Here is a 10,534-nt window from a genome sequence, read left to right as displayed (position 1 = left end):
ACCCACTTTTCTCTACCTTTAAGGAGCCTCAAAGCAGCTTACAACTGCCTTCCCTTCCCCACAACAGACACCTTGTGAGGTAGGTGGGGCTGAGAGAGTTTGGAGAGAACTTTGACTAGCCCAAGGTCACCTAGCAGGCTTCATGTGGAGGAGTGGGGAATTGAACCCGGTTCTCTAGATTAGAGTCTGCTGCTATCACGATACCTCTTACGTGGGTACCGAGGGAGAGAGAACTTGCTTGTTTGTTTGCCAGAATGTTTATTTGGAGTTTTAATTTTCTCCTTCTTAGTCCCCTTTACTTATTTTACCTCAAAAAAAATGAGACACCAGAGGCTTATTTCAAATTAACAAACAAGCAACAGAGATTTATTACACATTGTACAAGGGATGGATTTGGAAGGGAAACGGTGGTTAGGAGAAGCATAGAACCAGAGCTATTTCACTTTAGAGATGGAATTGATCTTAGATGGCTTAGTTAGCAAAGACCTTTGGGGAATCATCTTGATTCTCTAATATGCATTAAATAGATCTTTTAATACAGTGTACTGGGTAGATTGTGGTTCTACTGTGGTCTGAATTGTAATTCTATGATGGTTGTTTTTAGACGTTTGTGAGTTTTTCAATATTGGTATAAGTGGCCCTAAAGATCCACTGGGTCACCATAAGGCAGGATAAAGTTATTAAAACAATTATGGATCTACCTCCAGACCTAAAGAAGACAGTTTCTGTTGGAACACAGAGAGCAAAATGTAGGCCTGTCAGAAACCCTTCATGCATTTGTGCTGAAAGCATCTTCAGGTACTGTTATGTTTAATACATGAAGACTCAAGAATGTACTTGAAATTTAATTTATAAGGCCGGAGTAGCACCATATTTACAAAGCTACATAGGAGACTGTACATTGTTGACAGGCACATCTGGAGGAAGAATGCAATTCCCCCTGGTTTTGAACCCAGCCACATCTGTCTGGATGCCTCAAACATTTCAGCTGAGCAGCCAGTTGGGCAGAATCCGAAAAGAACATTAAATAGATTTTCATCTTGACAAACTATTGATGTTGTCAGTTCTCTTGATTCAGCATGGGTTTGACAAAGTATGTTTTTGGAACTCTGCTTGTAGCCGAGAGCTTCCAAAAGACAATAGGACACTTTGTTGAGATATATGAATTATCTACGGACATGGATGGCTCCTCATGAGCTGCATTGTCTTGTCGAAATGCTGGTCCCCAGAGGCGGGGGTTGAGACACTCTGTTCTCTCTGTAGCACTGGCAACCAGTGTGAAACGAAGGTAAGCTATAGGTTGTATCGCCACTAGTATTGCTCTGTGTTACTTGCTGCAGAAAACAATCCCCCCTACTAGATAAATTTCCTGAAGAGTCAGTTGAGCTTTCGGCAAAGAAGCTCCTATTAGGAGAAGACCCTCAGTTTACACTCCAAATTGCCAAGTTCTTCGCTGTTGCTATTAAAATATTAGAAACTTTATTAGAAAATTTTAAGATGATAATTTTAACCAGGGGTTGCTTTTATTGATCTTATACCTTTATATGTACGGGCAGTCTGTGATTCTGCGGTGCAAAACTATTGAGTCTGGAATGTTTGATGTGTTGGCAAGTGATTGGTCAGTCAACCATATTAATTAATTTAAATTTGAATTTGTAGCACTGGCAACCAGTGTGAAGCAAAGGTAAGCTATAGGTTGTATTGCCACTAGTATTGCTCTGTGTTACTTGCTGCAGATAACAGTCATGAAACCTTCCTACCTTTCCTTCAACTACATGACCAATTGAGGTTACCTGATTCCAGCCTGGAGATTTACTCTTTAAACCAATTGATGATATGGGAGATAAACCAACTCTCCTGCCTTTTCTTTCCCTGGTTCTATCATCTGACTATCAGGATTCCACTATGGGTGTTGCAGATAATAGAACTGGGAGAGATACTGCACCAACTTGATCTCCTGCTTCCTTAGCGAACTGAAGGTAAAACAAATCCATCACCCATCACTGGGACAGTAGAGTAGTTCTGTTGACTTTTACCTAACTGATAACACATCTTGCATTTCTGGCAAATCATCTGGTACTTGGGCTTGTGTTCTGTTCACTACTCATGATCAGGAAGTCAATCATTCATTGAGCCATTTAAATGTATTCTAAGAAATTTGGATCTGCATTTGCATGAATAAGTTGCTTTCTCACAGCTGCTTCTCCCATGCTGCTTGTTTGCTGCCACCTGCAAGTTTCGCAAGGAACATAGAGAAAGAAAACGAAAACTGTTTGAGATGAGGAGGAGCTGTGGCTCAGTGGTAGAGTATCTACTTTGAATGCAGAAGGTCCCAGGTTCAATCCCTGGTATCTCCAGTTAAAAGAATCAGGTATTAGGTGATATGAAAGACCTCTGCCTGAGTCTCTAGAAAGTCCCTGCCAATCTGAGTAGATCAGGGATCCCCATTCTTTTTTGAGTCTGTGGGTACCTTTGGAATTCTGACACAGTGTGGTGGGTGCAGCCCCAAAATGGCTACAGCAAGAGGCAGGGCCAGCCACACAATGGCTGCCACAGCTTACTTTCACAGTGAAGATCCTTGTGCAGTAGTGGTAGCTGATGCCAAAGCTACATTTGAAAAAATCTGCACAGCCAATCAGATATCCAGTGACAAATCAGAAGCCTTGCTGGTAGGGCTGTCAATTCGGTTCGGCCCGAACTGAAAATCAGCCGAATTTCCCTTGATTCGGCGGTTTTTAGTTCGGACGGATCCGAACTCAAAACTGGCGGGCAACCGGGGGGGCCGAATTCAGCGAGTTCGGGAGTTCGGCGAATAAATTCGGCCAATTCGGCCGTCAGTAAGCAGCATAACCGTCAGTAAGCAGCATTCTCCTCCCCCGGCCAATCGGTGGCCAAGCTGGGTCTTCTTCTGGCCAATCAGTCAGGATTGAGTGCTGGAGGAATCAGCTGATGTGCGGCCGGCCGGGGAAAGAGAGAGAGAGAGGGAAATCCTCATGTGTGTGTGAGGGGGTGCTTGTGCACATTCGCTCCTTTCCGTGGCTGCAGGGGGTGCATTTTTTGGGGTACCGACCCCAAACTTTCAGGGGATATTCAGACAGGTTTTTTTAAGAGACCACCCAAGTTTTGTAAACATTGGGTCAGGGGGTCCCGAGATATGGGCTCCCCCCCTTTTTTCTTTCCATGGCTGCAGAGGGCGCATTTTTGGGTGTGCCGACCCCAAACTTTCAGCGGAGCATCAGACTAGGCTTCTTAAGATACCCCCCAAGTTTTGTAAACATTGGGTCAGGGCCCCCCGAGATATGGGCTCCACCCCTTTTTCCTCTCCCCCCTTTTCCATTTTCGTGGCTGCAGGGGGCGCTTTTTTGGGGGTTCAGCCCCCAAACTTTTGTCATAGCTTCAGAGAATCCCTCTTAAGAGACCACCCAAGTTTTGTAAAGATGGGTTCAGTGGGGGCTGAAATATTGGCTCCCCCCTTTTCTCTTTCCATGGCTGCAGGGGGCGCATTTTTGGGTGTGCCGATCCCAGACTTTCGGCGGAGCTTCAGTCAAGGCTTTTAAAGAGACCACCCAAGTTTTGTAAACATTGGGTCAGGGCCCCCGAGATATGGGCTTTCCCCTTTCCCCTATTGGGATGAATGGATCACCCTCGAGAAATGCATACATATGGATCTTATATTGGATACAAATGGAATCATATTGGATTACCCAGCCTCCCAGCCCCTCCTGCTGGAACAGAAGACAGCCACAGTAAGACCCCTTTGGGGGCTTTAATCTATATTTTTTCTTTTCTGTGTGTGTGTGTGGGGGAAAGCAGAGTCTGTGTGTGTGTGTGGGGAGGGAGCAGTTTCTGTGGGTGGGGGGGGGAGCCAAAGGGGGCTTTTGCCGGTTCTGCCTGGGGTGTGTGTTCCCCCTCCAGTCTCTCTCTCCCTGGTTTGAGGGGGGGCTTCATTTTTATTCTTCAGGTTTTTCCTCATTCATAAGATCAGTTAGGTTATTGATGCTTGCTCAAAACTGGTTTTCAAATGGTGACTTAAAGAATGCATCTGCCTGGTCCCAAGTCCAATGCAAAAGGAGACATTCCACCCCCTCCTGCTCATTATGCATAGCTAGCTGCCTCTGTCCCTTTCCATGGTATGCAAACTCCCAGGTGTCAGGTGTTGCTATGCACTGTTGCAAAGGTTTTGCATTGCGTGCTTGTGTTGCTTTGCAGTTGTATGGTTTTGCAAAATTCTTCACACCTGCCCCGCCCTTTGCATATTTGCAAAGGGGTTGCTCTGCAGTTGTGTTGCTTTGCAAAGTTCTTAGCACCTGCCCCGCCCTTGCTCTCATCAGCTGTTTGTCGGGCCGGGAGCTTTGTGCGTGGGCGGCAAGCTCTGCGGAGAGATCCACATTAAGGGTGGGGGGGACCCCTTTCAGGGCCCATATCTCAGCCCCCCCTGACCCAATCTTTACAAAACTTGGGGAGTCTTTCAATATACGTCCTTTGAAGCTCTGCTGAAAGTTTGGGACCTCTAAGCCCAAAAATGCCCCCCCCAGAGCCGCGGAAAGGCGCGGTTGTGTTTTTAATGGCTTTATTCGGCCGAATTTTTTTCCCGAACTTTGAATTCCCGCCGAATTGAACGGATCCGAAGTGGGGGAGTTCGGACTTCGGCACGTACCGAACCCACAAGGGCCAAATTCGGCCGAATCCGAACTGTACCGAATTTTTTTTTTTTTGACAGCCCTACTTGCTGGTTAAAAGCCCCGCCTGGCCCCACTTGACGGGTGCTAGGAAAGGTGTTGGTGGGCACCATGACACCATGTTGGCGAAAATACCTACCTTGATAGACCAATGGTCTGATTCACTATAAGGCAGATTCATGTGTTGAATTTTTTAGCTAAGACTTATTACTTAGATGTCTCTGTGTGCCTTGAGTGTAGCCCAGGAATCCAGCTAATCTTGCAACAGTTTTTGGGATTGCTTCATGAACTGCTTTTGACTGTGCAGACACCAAAAGCAGGCATTTTGTTCAATGTTGGTCATTTAAAGTATGCATCTAACTGTTCAGGCACAAAGAACGGATGAACTGCAAGTAATTCAGAGCTTAACTAGAAAGTCATTGGAACTTCACTTTGCCACCTTTGGGCACACAGTAAATGCAACATCTCACAGCAGCTTAAGAGCCTATACACCCTTTCTTTCTTGAAAGATAATGTAAAATGGTGGGCTTCCCTACTGGCCGTATTGTTCACTTATATAGATTCAACGGGGGATATTCCAGTGGCATGGAGGGAAGCTACCATTATCCCATTTTATGAAGCAGGACAGCGGGAGGATCCAGCGAATGATAGGCCGATTAGCTTTCTGAGCATTTTGGGCAAACTATATGCATGCCACCTCCTAGAGAAACTAAGGAATTGGATAGACCAGGAAAATTATCTGGTTGATGAACAAGCAGGCTTCAGGGAAGGGAGTTCTACTTTGAGACACAATCTGATTCTGTAACACTTGGTAGATAAGTATGCGACCAGCAAAACAGTTTCCCTTTACATTGCCTTTATAGACCTAAAATCGGCATTCAATTCTATATCCAAGATAAACCTATGGGAGAAGTTAAGTGCCTCTACTATTGATCGGAGACTCTTATTATTGATTCAGGCACTATATACTAATACCGTTGTTAGGATTAGAGGTAATAAACAAGGCCTCCTTACTAACCCTATTCCTTACTAATCCTATTCCTAAAGGTGTTAAGCAGGGCTGTATCCTGGTCCTTACCCTTTTTGCCATCAATGTTAATGACATGATTAGTTATCTTGGCCAAGTTGATACTCATTCTCCCTCCTTGGCTGGCTGCTATATATCAGCCCTACTTTTTGTAGATGACACAGTTTTGTTGTCTAGGACACCAGTTGGTCTTAGAAGAGCACTGAGACAATTTGGACTTTATTGTGATCTAAACCTTCTTGAGATCAATTATCAGAAAACAAAGATATTAGCTTTTGGCCCAAAACCAAAGATTAGGGATTGGAGTGTTAATGGCCATAGGTTACAACAGGTGACAACTTACAAGTATTTGGGGTTATGATTCAATCTACTGGGGCAAACAAGGCTCACATTGAGTATGCAGCTAACTTGGGTAGGAAATCGGCCCAAGCCATTGTTAGATTCTTCCATACAAAAGGAGGGAAATATGTACCAGTGGCCCTAAAATTACTCCTTGCTAAGACTGTACCACAACTTTTATATGGGACTTTATTGGGCCCACCTCCATCTAGTTTTGTTCCTCTAGAAATGGTTCAATCTAAGTTTCTAAGAGCTATTTTCCAATTCCCGAGAAGTGTCTCTAATGCTACCCTACGCCTAGAAACGGGATTACAAAGAATTGAGGCAAGGGTAAGTCTTGCTTCAATTAATGCATGGCTTAAGCTTAGTCATTGCACCTCTGATATTACTTCAGTAATACTTAAAGATGACCATTGTTCCACTTGGCTCAGAGCCATTCATCAAAAGGTGTTCATGCTGGGTTTCTCACCTGAGTCTCTCCAGATAATGGCCTTAGATCAAGAAAAGGCCATAGTCAAGCAGAGAATGTTTGATATTGAGAGACAGAACGATATTGCGATGGTTCCATATTTTCTAGTCCCCCCCCCCCCCCAGAAGAGATATGTGGCTTTGACAGTTCCCTATTTTATCGAATTTGACAGTTCCGGCATATAGAAGAGCATTTTCTATGGCCCGATGTGGTTCCTTCCCTTCGACAGTTCTGGAGGGCCACTACAAAAAGGTAGCGATGGCAGAGTGCGTCTGTTCGTGTGGTACTGGCAAACTGGAAACTATTGAACATATCCTGTTGGGGTTCTATAAAGAAATTCGTGATAAGTATTTACAACCCCTGCTGCAGAGACTTTTTGGTCTCCCAGATTGTGAATTAGGAAATCTGTTTTTAGTGGATTCTAATCCTCCGGTTTCTCTTGCGTGTGCCAGATTTCTGGCTGCAGCTGTTAGGATCTGTAAAGAACTCAAGAAGGAAGAAGACTAATGGGTTCTATGTTTTCTGGGTCTGTGTTTATGTATTCTGTCTTATAGGGGTATTTTTTAGGTATATAGTGCAAAGTATTGGTTTGTATTGACGGCTGTGTATTTTGTGTGTGGGGCTATAATGGTCTCACTTGACAGGCTGGTTAAGTACCGCAATAAAGATTGTCTGACTGACCCTTTCTTTCATACTTTGGGGATGACATTTGAGACTTGTTTCTAACATGCTGTATTACCATCTATAGGCTTATCTCAGATTGTAGAAGAGTCTTGATTCAAGGCATACCACATGGTAAACATTTGTGCTGTGGAGAGACTTCTTTACTATCCTCAGTGGTACTTGTTCATTGAGTTATACACAGTCCCATTATTTCATGGAGCTTGAGTATGTTGACCTAGCTAGAGGCTGATGTATTGAAACAGACCAGTGTTATTGCCTGATGTTGTTTAATTTATGTTAAAATATAATCTGACACATTCATGGATTGTGTGTTCAAGCGTTAGGATTGTGATACATTAAGGGAAGTCCCTTAGCTACCCAAGAGTGTAACATTTCAACCCTCAGAGTACTCCACTGGTGTGAGTTACTTTGAAAATTGCCTCTGAGCATCGAAGCCTGATGCTACAATCCATAAATGGATTACTTGACAGCCATCTAATTTGGAGAAGAACTGTTCTGGAGCAAATGCTTTTCAAATTATGGCCTATGTGATTAAAAACCCCATCATTCTTCTCTGGGGAGACTTGTGTTGAGAGACAATAGAAACTGGAAGTAGTTGGATTCCTTCAGAGCACTTGGTAGCCCTGCAAGACAGCATTCTTATTAGGATAGAGTTCATATGACATCATTATTTCAATAATGTGGTTATAGCATTGTCCTACGCAAGAGTTACTCCAGCTTAAATCTACGGCTCTCCATCAATTTAGACTGGAGTAACTCTGCATAGGATTGCACGGGTAATGTCTAATGAGGTTTTTGCAAAATCTTCTTCTAATGATTTTTGAAGAAAAAGAGTTGGTTTTTACATGCCGACTTTTTCTACCACTTAAGGAAGAATCAAACCGGCTTACAACCACCTTTCCTTCCCCTCCCCATAACAGACACCCTGTGAGGTAGGTGGGGCTGAGAGAGCTCTAACAGAGCTGTAACTTGCCCAAGGTCACCCAGCTGGCTTCATGTGTAGGAGTGGGGAAACAAATCCAGTTCACCAGATTAGCCTCCGCAGTTTATGTGGAGGAGTGGGGAATCAAACTCAGTTCTCCAGATTAGAGTCCACCTCTTTTAACCACCGCTCTTAACCACTACACCACACTGATTCTCAAAGTCTAAAGTGGCTTTCCCAAAATCTTCTCGTGGTTTTTGAATGGTAGTGTACTAGGCTCTATTACCGTTATCTGATGACTAGATCTATAGGATGTATACCTGATTGACAAGTATGATTCCTTGGTAGAAATAGTCACTAAGGTAAAGAGGCAACAGATTGAATCTTAGAAATGTTGGGGATTCAATGCGAGTTCCATTTCTGTCAAGGCAGTTAAAGGGTTAACTTGTTTATATCAACAGTTTAGATAGTCTCAAGATGATGATGAAATAACAGATGTCAGTAGTCTATTGGCCAGCAAATCGCCATTGCAAACGTGCAGAATGTCACGGAGTTAGAATTGTCCTTATTGCCCTGTTCCTTTGTTAAGATTGTAAAACTTTAGGGCAGGATGGTCAGTTGCTTTTTGAATCTCACAGATGCAAGATGTTTGTTTCAGCTCTCTTGAGCTGGGACACAGACAAAGAGATTTAAGCCATAGTACCTGCTAGAATCTCTAGCAAGTTTTTATAGGGAACTAGATAGAAATAATTGTTATTTGTTTTCATCCCATGTAACCTACCCTGTTTAGGAAAGTAAAGGATTTTTGTTTGATTAGGAAAAAGTCCTTGACTCTGTTTTATTGTGTGCTCTGAATTGACTCTTTCTAATCACAATCACGATCCATGGGCTCTCAATATCTAACAAGAAATTCTTTTTATTGCTTATTCCAAGACATTAAAGGCAGGTTCAATGCATAAGACAGAAAAATAACATAAAAGTTTAGGCAGAGTCACACAACAGACTATTTCAGATATTTGCACAAAGTATTCAGATCATAACTCACATCAAATGCATGTTCATACGTTACCACCACCGCCCGAGAGGTCTCGACTAGACCTCTAAATTCTTAACAATTTCAGGCTCTTTTTATACTCTTTTGCCTGGGAAATATAGTCCTGTGGTTAGACCTATGACACCTTTCCCAAGGACTTTTCATTTGTTCTCAAAACACAATTGTTTCTCAAAAAACAAATTGTCGCAACTAAGAACATAAGAAGAACTCTGCTGGATCAGACCAGCAGTCCATCTAGTCCAGCTTCCTGTGGCCAACCAGTTCCTCTGGAGGGCTAAGACAGGGCATAGAGGCCAAGGCCTTCCCTTGATGTTACCTCCTGGCACTGGTATTCAGAGATTTACAACCTCCAAATGTGGAGATTCTCTAGTTGCCTCAGTAATTTGTACTGTAATTTGCCCATCCTATAAATTATTTGTAAAGGTATAAACTGTAAACAATCCTTCCAGCACTACTTATATATTATATTGTAAAAGTGAGAGATCCACAAGAACTTCTGGAGGCATCTCATTTTCCTCATCTAATTTCCCACTATTCCCTTTTTCCCTTTCCTGAAAGCTCCCATAGCTTCTCCCATTTTCTGTTTCGTTCTCTCCTTCCCATCTGCTCACTAACCTACCTTTCATCTGCCCTCTATCTTTAGCTATATTTATTATTTATTTACTTAGTTTATATCCTGCATTGTTCCCCACTGCGGAAACCATTCTTCTCTCTTCCGTTTTATCCTCACAACAGCCCTGTGGAGTAGGTTTGGCTAAGAGTGTGTGACTAGCCCAGTGTCTCTGAGAGAGCTTCTGTGGCACAATGGGGATGAGAATCTTGGTCGCCCAGATCCTAGGCCGAAATTCTAAGCACTATACCATACTGGCTTTTGTGGGATGGCTGCAGTTGAACTGTAACAAGCAGCCAGACCTGGATGAGTCATGCAAGTTGTGTGGTAACAAGTCACCTGGTGGTTGCTACTGGAGCTGGCCTTGATCCTTCCTCAAAAGCCAAGATAGCCCTGGAAAGGGCCCTGCCCCATTCCTTCCTTTTACTGCCAAAAATCAAGGCTGGAAGGCTGGCAATACTGTTGTGGTTGCCTAGCAACAGCCATTGAGGACATCCATTCCTTAAAGCTAGGGGTGCTCCTTCTTTTATTGGGGGGGGCTAATCCCCTAAAATCTTTCTTTCTTTCTTTCTTTCTTTCTTTCTTTCTTTCTTTCTTTCTTTCTTTCTTTCTTTCTTTCTTTCTTTCTTTCTTTCTTTCTTTCTTTCTTTCTTCCTGAGGTTTTTCTTGTCAAGACCTGTCTTGTCTGTTCATGGCTCCAGTTTCTGGATTTAAGTATCCACAGATGGGGCCACAGTGAGAATTAGATAT

The 10,534-nt window shown here is 43.3% G+C and overlaps 1 non-coding gene across 1 annotated transcript; it reads left to right on the top strand.

Moving 5' to 3' along the window:
- Positions 1–2,285: 2,285 nt before the first annotated feature.
- On the top strand, positions 2,286–2,357 carry TRNAS-UGA (transfer RNA serine (anticodon UGA)). The gene has a single exon. It is a non-coding gene; the product is annotated as a tRNA-Ser (tRNA).
- The last annotated feature ends 8,177 nt before the right edge of the window (positions 2,358–10,534 follow it).

This window comes from Euleptes europaea, chromosome 17 (genome assembly GCF_029931775.1).
Source record: "Euleptes europaea isolate rEulEur1 chromosome 17, rEulEur1.hap1, whole genome shotgun sequence".
Classification (NCBI taxonomy): Eukaryota; Metazoa; Chordata; class Lepidosauria; order Squamata; family Sphaerodactylidae; genus Euleptes; species Euleptes europaea.
Note: the sequence above shows the minus strand (reverse complement) of the source record. Positions and strands in the feature narration are given on the sequence as shown.